At 36.5% G+C, this 8850-nt stretch overlaps 1 long non-coding RNA gene across 1 annotated transcript in view; it reads right to left on the bottom strand.

Moving 5' to 3' along the window:
• Window positions 1-869: 869 nt before the first annotated feature.
• LOC125692035 (uncharacterized) overlaps window positions 870-8850 on the bottom strand; it is an 82557-nt gene continuing 74576 nt past the window's right edge. Inside the window, exon 3 of the long non-coding RNA XR_007376421.1 lies at window positions 870-1845. This is a non-coding gene — a long non-coding RNA (uncharacterized LOC125692035). The remainder of the gene's footprint in view (window positions 1846-8850) is intronic.

Below are 8850 nucleotides of genomic sequence, written 5' to 3'. Positions count from 1 at the left end.
AATACGCAATTATAAGAGCACTGCTTGGTCTTCTTTTGACTGATGAGCAAAACACTGTACTTGAGCAAATGTACTCAGCGAGGCAGCTTCTAAAACATGTGAGATTTTTGAGGGGAAAAAAATCTTGCAGAATGTTGATATATTTCCCCAAGAAGTATCATCATCATGAATCCTAACCACTACAGCAGACTGTACTGACATATATGGTAAGCATTTGAAAACCGATAATTAAACAAGTTTGTTTTCCTATGCCAAATGCAAACTTGAGAAGGACACAGCTTACATGAGTAGTGATGTTTGTTTTGGATCGATACGCAGCAGATTGCCCAGTGCTGATTATTTTGAGCAAATGCACAGCTCTACACCATGTAATAAAAATCTAGATGCCCTTTGTTACTCATGAAACTCATAAAGGTTAAACCTGTAGCCTGAAGGAAAAAAAAAACCTTTTCATCCAATGAAAATTAATAGGACTGAGCATTCCTTCCCCTTGCAAACAGCTGTAATTTTTCAGCTAAGAGGCACAGACATTTAAGAAGAATTGATGATGGAAAGTTTTTGTCACCAACATAAACACATTTTCAAAGTGGCTAGCAGTAGGCTCACACTGAGAATTGTGTGTCTGAGGCGATGCCAGTGGTACTTAGCACAGCTGCTCATGGCTGTGCGCCTAATTGAATGTTGTTTCTCTCAAGATTTTCCAGCGGACCATTTCAAGTAGCAGCACACAGCTGATGTGCCATATAACCCACATTAACATCTCACCTGCAAAATACATAATTACATTCAAATCTGCTGATCAGATGCAAAATGCAAATACATGTCAGTGGTTGCATTTCAGAAGTAACCATGCCCATCCACAGCAAAGAAAATGAGTAGATTGCTATCTAGAAATAATTCTGAAACTTGTATCTCCAAAACAGGGACAAGCATGTGCAGGAATTAAACGTCCATATGATCATTTTTTGATGACAAAATGACTCTTTAAGGCTAGATAAATCTAATTCTATTTGTTCTCCATACCTTTATTTTGCATTTAAACTCTTACTTGAAGGTTTCTAAAACATATTTTTGTGATGCTAAAAAAGGAAATCTTTTCATGAATTACTTCTGAAATACAAAATGAGCTGTCAAATTGTGTGATTTACAAAAGTGCAGGCTTTTAATTTAATGTCTCCTAAAACATAACTGCTACTCTTTTTTTTTCAGTCTAGATTTATTTATTTGTTAGTAACTAGCATTTACTTCACAGTAAAGTTTATGTTTGTATAAAACTAATTTACATACATTTGAAAAAGCTTTATCCAAACCACTTCTTTTTTCCACTGGGAAAGCAGTCAAGTAAAGTTGCTGTCTTATAACTCTTTCAAAAATATGCTCTTTTTATTGTTGTGTCTGTAGGTGATAACTTGCAATGGCTGATCTGAGAGGTCTGCAGAGCCACCATGAACTCAGCGGCCTAAGCTTTGTTCCACCAGAGAATATAAAAGCTAAAAAACCTCTAAAGAAAACCTAAACCTTGAATTCTTCTATTTATTTGTTCACAGCTACTTAAAATAATTCACCAATGTAGCATCACCAAATATATTCATATCTAAAATGATACACAAAGCATCTTGGATTTGTTTTCAATCCTAGAAAGTACAGTGAGATGTTCCGTTGATAAGTAGTCCTGTTAAATTCCTCAGATTGTAAAAACTGAGGTTATTTTCCAGTTATCTTGGTTACCTTCACAAAAATAACAAATTATTACAAAGCTTAGAGAAGCAGACTTGCAATGAATGCGAGGACTTAAGTCCATCCTTTTGTATCTTCAGCCTTGGTGCACTCTGTGATTAAGTGTCCCTGCGAGAGTAGGAAAGAATGTAGAGTGAACAAAAGGCTGTGTTCTGTAAAATGGTAAGAATGAAGCTTGCATAGATAATCTTAAAGCTGATGCTTCCTAGTTTGCAGGTTACATAATATACTTCTAACCTTGCTTCTCATGTAGATGTCTAAGCATAAAGTTCTTGCTAGAGAAAAAAGTACAAACAGATTTTGCTACCTATGCAAATCTCACAATGAATCAGAGAAAAATTTGAACCTTTTCCCTCCAGTTACTCTAAACCAGCTGCTGTCACTGGAATTACCTACCTAGCAATACCTCCTGCTGGCAAGACCTCTCAGTAGCCTCTATTCTGTCACCCATCAGTATCTATCAGTGCCAAACTGACATTCCTGGCTTTGGGGTTGGAGTGCATTCAGCAGGTAGGATATGGCTCAAGTCCAGCAAAGCAGTTCTGAGACTGATAAGATCTAGAGATAAAAGAGTTCCACTGAATTTTGTCTTGCATATCTCTTCCAAAAACCTATAGCAACTTGGCATCCTTACTGTGAATATGATGCTCATCATTACTTTGAGATACGTTCTTCAGTCTGCAGATGTGGACTTTCTCACTCTTTTTTTTAATTATTATTTTTACAATATTTATGAATCTCTTAGAGGTTCTCCCCATTTAAATCTCTTCCTTTACCAAACTAATTAGTGTTGTTTTAATCATTTTCTCGTCTCAGATCATCCCCATCCTGATAGGTGTTCACAAGACAAGAATTAAAGAAGGGCTGCTTCCCTTAGGAGCTTGATGTCATTCTCACTGAAATAGTTCAAGAAAGCTGCTAGTTTTAAAACAGGCTTTACAAACTATACTTCAGGAACTTGTAAATTAAATTCTTATGTTGCAACCACTGTAATTTTTACGCCAAAACTTTCTTTGTTAAACCAATCAACGACACAATTTTAATAAGCTTTCTTCTTGAGAGTGTCTCTTAATCAAATAGTTGACGTGTTTTACGGAGCGCAGCTGATTTACTCCATTTCTATGTTTTCACTGAGTACTGTATCACAAATGAAAACAGACTGAATCAAAGAATCTGAGTTTACAAGTAAGAGCCTTTTGTACACACACCAGATTCCAACAGAATTAAACTTCAGTGAGGCAGTACAATGACACCTTAGAGAAAAAATGGCATGGGGGTCACTGTAATAAGATGCCATTAGAAGGAATTTTTAACATTTTTAAGACTGAATTTTAAGAGGGATTGTGACCAAGAATTATGACTCAGACCTTTGAGGGAACACTGTACTTCAACTATCTATGAGCAAATTTCACATCTTGATGTCATTCAAATTCCGTTCAAGTAAATAAACTACAAATATTTATAAATCTCATTTATTATTCTAATCTCTCATCCCTGTCCTTTTTATTTTGAAAACGAAACATTCTAGATATTAAGCTGCAAAGTACTTTCTTTAAAAACTCATTTCAATGTATTAATAAGATAAGCTAATGATTATACCAGTGCAGGTGTTTGGAGTTGCCTAGATATCTCTACAGAGCATTGCTCTCTGCCATATCATCATATGCTGTCTTTTGTCTGGCTCATTTTGTTAGCAGAACATTTCAATAACACACGCACACACAAAAAAAAAAAAGCTGCTGTGTTTCACTTTATTTCATTCACTGCTGTTCTGATCCAAACCAGAATTACAGTTTTTATTTGAAGGTTTTACGTGGGAAGTGGTGAAGAGCCCAGTGAATCTGCTTGATTCCCTTTCTTCCCACTTGTGGTGACAGGTCATAACTGGGGTTTAGCTACAAGACGAATTTGATTGGCCTCACTTTAACAGAATAATTACAGTGCCGTAGCTATGCTGATATAACTCCCCCATGTGGATTCTCTATTCCAATGATAAAAAAATGTTTTATTCTAGAATAATTACTCTGCTTTTTAATTCTATCTGAACAAAGTTTCTTTCCCTCTGAAGAGAGGAAGCATGCAGGAAGCATCAGTTTCATTTCTTTCTGAATTCTAGCCGTCACAGGGGATCTTGAGACTAGGGAGCAGCACTGACTTCGGCTCACCAAGTCTGTTCAGTACCTCAGGCAAGGTGAGCAGATCAGACATCTCCTGTACTCAAGGAGCCCTCTCCACCGAGAAGAAGGCAATTGAAAGTGGGCTAACATGAGGTATCTTAACAGTATCGGGTGAAGTAGGTAACATATCGTTTCATATCAGCCTGAACTGAAGAGATGAATATGCATTCTGTTAAATGTTTACACAGAAATCAAAACTTTCATATCATATTAGCTCCTTTGTGTTTTTTCCTTTTTCTTTTTTGTTTGTTTTTCTGATGGACAACTAAAATTATACTTCTCTTCGGCAAAAATACTTTAGTAGGAAAAGTTTAGGCAATACCAATTATGAAACCAATTAAATCAAATCTTTCATTTAGAAACAGAAATGAGATTATTAATTTCACAAAAGCTATTAACTTTTAAGCATAAACACGTAAGCCTCTTTTCAAAATGCATTAAGAGGCTGTTCAGACACAGAAGATCTGTCTGTACACATTTCCCATTGTAGATAATTTTCTAGACTAGCCAGTAAATTCCCAAGTTTTCCCTTTACGCTTCAGAAAAATTTTATGAATTAAAAACACCAGAGAAATATTAATATGAGTGGTAAGAAATACGTATCATGCTCTGTTCTGTACTCCAGCCATTCTGTTTCCTCTTGTGAAGCTCTTCAGTGATGCTAGTTAAAACACTTAGCATTCTAGCTGATCCAGAAATAGAATAAAAGGTTTTGTACACCAGCCATGATAAATGCTGAGCTGCCTGATCACAAGTAGCAACAAGAATACAAAGCGCTCCAGCATAGAAAGAAATGTTCATTGTTAAAAGCAGAATCTTTACAACTGTCTGAATGCAAACAGTTAAGTTCACAGCATCTGAACTTCCAAAATCAACAACACAAAACACTTTTTAGCTATAAAGCTTTTCTGTAGCATTTCATTTTTCTTAAGAGTGCAATTTTTTAAAAGTGCTTTGGTTACTGCCTTGCAGCTCCACACTTCAGTTAGTGAAGTGTCACAGGTTTTGAAGACCATCTGAACTTTCCCTTGAAAGGTATGAAAATACTGGATGATTTCTAAACAACAGACTTAAGGGCAGACACTTAGCTTGTGTAAATTGGTATCACCCCATTTAAGTTAATGGAATGATGTCAAAACACCAACTTTTATCTGACATGGTCTGTTTTCTGCTTCTGAACTATTCGTCCACGGAGCTTGCAAACATATTTCAGAAGAGAACTTTCTGGGCACAAAATGATCTCCTCAAGCCTGACTGATAGCAGAAAACGTAACTGTAGCAAATGAACCAAACATTTCCACAAAGATCAATAATCTGAAATAATGAGCTAGATGCTTACTGTTGCCAGCACTTTTTAAACATTCCCCCGTGCGTCAACAGTTGAGATTCCAGGAAGTTAAATCAGCTTCAGCTGACTGAAACACCTGCTCATCCAAAATATTTCAACTACAGGAAGGAATTCTTCATTCTCATTTGAAGCAGCAAAAAAAATTAAACAGAAATCATATCCAAATGATTCAAGGCTCTCCAGGAATACAGAATTACACTGTATCACATCCTTGTGGTTCCATCCTGTTTTCCACTAGTTTCTGGACACAAACAAGCCTAGGCTAGAAGTACATTTGTCATGCTTCTGTTGAAAAACAGTCCAATATAGCCACACATTTTCTCTCACATGATGTGAAACTAATGAGAAACAAAAATAAAATCATTGCACCATTAACAGTTTCTGCTTCCCTTTGTTTTCTTATACACTTATATACAGATGCACATAATAGTGTGATACACTGAATCAAAAACTGATATGCATCATGTAAAACAGGTTTCTTCCATCTCTAGAATTTGTCAAAAAAGGTTTTCTATCTTGCAATTGCAAACATGTATATATTTATATATCATGTAACATATTTTACACCAGCATTAAAATTATTCTAAGGAGTTTAAGATTATTCACGTTTTGTAGTTATGAATGAGTATATACTAAGAAGAGAAATAAACTAAATTCTGACTAAAAGATCCAGAAAGCAGATTTCCTACTTGCTAGCCCCTAGGCTGACAATATTTCATGTTTAAGACAATTCTTGATTTGAAATGCCCAAGGAAAAACCATGTATGCAAAATATAGGTACAAGCATTTGAAGTGTATTATGTGTTCTTTTGTAATGCAGCAGTATTATATACTATGTGTAAACCATTGTAGTTTTCAACCTTTTAAATCACTCAACTAAGGATGAACAGTAATTTAATTTATCCCGAAACTAACAAGAACTGAATTTTGGAAGGAACCTTACAGAACTAGACTAGTAACATTTTGGACAAGACTTAATAGTCCATGGCAATTTTCTAAAATAGTTTCAAAGCAATAAACATAAATTCAATAAGCAAAATATATTTCTCAGTTCTGGACTGTACCATAGCAGGAAATGTTACACTGGGTTCTGTGACACTTGAGAAGCACAACAATGGAGCTACTGTAAAAACTCCTTATATAGAAGCAGTTCCCCTGAAAACAGAGGTGTGTTGACTATTAGTGTATGAAGTGGAGAATGACTAGCTGGAACAGTAACTGCTGTGTATAGCTGTAGAACATTGTTAACAGTAGCCAAAATAACTCAGGGGAATCATGCACATTTGCTGTTTCAGGCCATAATGGTGGACTAACACCACGTTGTCCCAGACCACTGATGGCAGCATTACACAAGCACGCTGAAAGCACTGAGACTCTCCACCACAAGTATCAAATCAAGTTCATGGCAGCAGCTAATGTTTAACCTCGTACAGTGAAATGCACTACTTCTGCCCACGAGGTGGGCACAATCTTAAAACATTAAAAAAAAAAAAAAAGCAAGTAATCACATTTTGTATAGAAGCCGATCAAATGATCCTTAAGTAATCTCATTTCCCCTGCAATGGGCAATAATGTACGCTAACTCTTACCACTCATGAAGAGCACTCAACCTGCCCGGCCTTCTTGAAGGATCTACATGACAGATCAAGTAAACTGAGTGCCTTTGACTTTACCCTCTGCTGCCAGTTCCCAGTTTCATAGTACAACCCCCGATGGAAGTTAACTGTGAAAGCTGTGAGAAACAAAATACTCCTGACAGTGCAGCAACAGTCAGTGCCAGGGAGAGAGGGGTTTCCTGAATACTTCCGAACAAACCGAGGAAATTCAAGCTGGCATTAGACTTCCAGTGCTTGATGTAGAAGATGAAAACCTGAGCAAGCACTCCAGTCACAGAAATAGCAAAGGGAAGATGGAATCAGGAATAAAAAAGGAACGTGATGGAGGAACAGCTTGTTCTGGAAAGAGAGGTGTCAACACCAACAAAGAAATTGTAAGCCTGAATGACAGGGAAGATGATGAACCCTGTTGATTGACAGTGAACCATGGCACCTGAGAAGAGGTAGATCTAAATCAGCATAGGGAATACTGCTAAAAGACCACACACAGACATGACAGAGTTAAGACTCAGTTAAGACCTAAGGCCGGAAGGCTTTCAGCAGAGGCCAAGGAAGCGTGGAAGAAGAGGAGAAACAGTCAAAAGAAACTGGTGTAAAATTTTTTTCTCTATATAGAACAGTAAAGTGCTGAACAGTACAAGTTATATACTGCTGACCTGAATTGCTATATCCATTGTAGGTAATTGTACTCAATAAGCAATGTAGTTTTGTCATGTACTGAAATATTGTGAAAATTACTATCAAGATAGCCAGGACACTGAAGTCCTATACAAAAGTGTGTTTGACACATGGTAATGTATCAACACCAAGAAAATATCTACACAGTACTCCAAGTGAATTGAGCTCTTACGGTTCTTAGCTGCTGCTCTGGGCAATGGGTCACGACTCCAAGCTTGACCCTGGAAGTCTGAAGTCTATTAACACAGAATCATATTATGGTAAACATAAGAGGAAATAAAATGCAGATGGTGAATCTATACTCTATTTTGTTAATGTGACTTGAAATATAAAAGGCAATAATGGAATTTTAGTGGCATGGGATTCAGTGTTCATATCTCTCATTACAAATACAGGCCTTAAGGATAGAGAATTGCTCAGCTGTGGACTTAATGTTAGACAAACAAAAGAAGAGGAGGAGAAATCCCAGGACACATGAATCACAGCAGGGCTGAGGCCACACTGGGGGAAGAAGCAGTTCATGAAAATTGTTGTTCTTATATATGTACCTTTCAGATGCAAATAAATTCCTTCCTAACTTGCATTCATGGCTTGCCTGCCATCTGTTTAGTTTTACTTCTTGCTTTGCTCTTTCATAACAGTGTTAAAAGGAAGAGTCCAGTGAACATAAACCACGATATGCAAGTCTGATGCCTAAATTTCCAACACTAGATATGCAGAAGACAGATATGGCCTAACTGGAAAACTTTTGAAAGGATTAAGATAAATGGATGCTGTATACTGGAACCGAGGTAGGCGCATCAAAATCCATCAGGATTTTTCTTTTTACTATCACTGAAATGACTACTCCAGGATCTTGGACCATTTCTCTTACATATCCATTATGAAGAAGCTATGATGAAGAGTATCCAAACACAGGTACTATGGTATCTGCCAAGTATTCCTAGGCAACTTAATTTGACCGTATGATTTTGGGTGAATACTGGAGGCAATCTCAAATTCCATGCAAGAAAAAAAGAACAGAAAGCTTGCAATAATCTTATTCATATATCTGTGCCTAGAAAAATTATTTATCAGGTTTGTCTCAAATAGTAATTCCTATACCAATGTTTTTAATATAAATACAGATAACCAAAACACATTTGTGATGCCTATCGATGATTTCTCCTTCTGTTCTAAATTGAAGTTCTTGTTTTAAGAAATATAAAAATTAATCCAACTAGACTGATTTGACAGAATAAATAGATGCAAGTCCATGCAGTCATCTAAAAACAGGTCTTCCCATAATATGCTA

This window comes from Lagopus muta, chromosome 4, assembly GCF_023343835.1.
Source record: "Lagopus muta isolate bLagMut1 chromosome 4, bLagMut1 primary, whole genome shotgun sequence".
Classification (NCBI taxonomy): domain Eukaryota; kingdom Metazoa; phylum Chordata; class Aves; order Galliformes; family Phasianidae; genus Lagopus; species Lagopus muta.
This window is presented reverse-complemented; position numbering and strand designations above follow the sequence as displayed.